We start from the raw sequence: 1,063 nt of genomic DNA on the forward strand, positions 1-1,063 counted from the left end.
GTTCTGACGGGTCGTATGTACATACGAATGTATGTACTTGTTATTAGTTTGCGCGTATCTGCCTGAACATTGACTGAGACTACCGCGTTCTATGAACATGATCATGTCAATATCAGTGTGCAACTCAAACTTTACACGCGTATGTACATCGTGTCCCACGTGAAACCAGGCAAGGTGTAATAATGTGCGGGATCGAGACCGTAACTCGCGACACAGCTTTCGCGGAAATTTTCGAAAATGTCAGCTAATAACAAGACATCGGTTTTCAAGTACAGATTACTGTACTCGCCGAGCGTTCGGATGGGGAATCGCTGCCATACGTTCGCCGCGTGAGCGCTCTCGGATACGGTATCGCCCGTTAACGAACTGTAAAAAGATTCGCGCGATGGTAAGCGCGTGTCCTGCAATTTTTCGGCACAGTCAACTCGTACGGAAAGACACCTTTACGAGTCAGTAATTCAAATTCATCATCCTATAGTGTTGAAAATTTTGAACGTATAATTTTTAATTTGTCTTTATCGAGATGCGACGCTAATTTATCGAGGCTTGTACTAAGAAATTTGAAAGAATCAATAAATCGTAATTTTATACAATTTCTTTGAGAATTATTTTCAGTTTTATCTTTAGTGCTATCGACATGTTTTGTGAAGGAAATGTATTTTTCTTTGGTTATCGATACATCTACGTGTATCTTCATATGCTGTAGCGATTTCCTTAATTATAAAATGCGCGTCGATAAATTGTGAAAAACGATCGGAATATATAAGGTGTAGTAAAAAGAAATCTATTATTTTTTTATTAAATTGAATTCTTTATTTAGCATAGTTAGAAAGATCCGATTTAGGTCAAATATGCACCGTTTTGTTCGATAACTTGTTGCCATTTTGAAGGTAATTTCATTATGCCTCTCTCGTTTCTATAGAAACCCTCGTCCCTATTGGCAAAAAACTGGGACAGTCGATTTTCACAAGCTTCTCTTGAGGCGAATTTTTCACCAGCAAAATCATTCGCCATAGACAGGAACAGGTGGTAATCACTTGGTGCCAGGTCCGGACTATAAGGT

The sequence above is a fragment of the Trachymyrmex septentrionalis genome, unplaced genomic scaffold (assembly GCF_001594115.1).
Source record: "Trachymyrmex septentrionalis isolate Tsep2-gDNA-1 unplaced genomic scaffold, Tsep1.0 scaffold288, whole genome shotgun sequence".
Lineage (NCBI taxonomy): Eukaryota > Metazoa > Arthropoda > Insecta > Hymenoptera > Formicidae > Trachymyrmex > Trachymyrmex septentrionalis.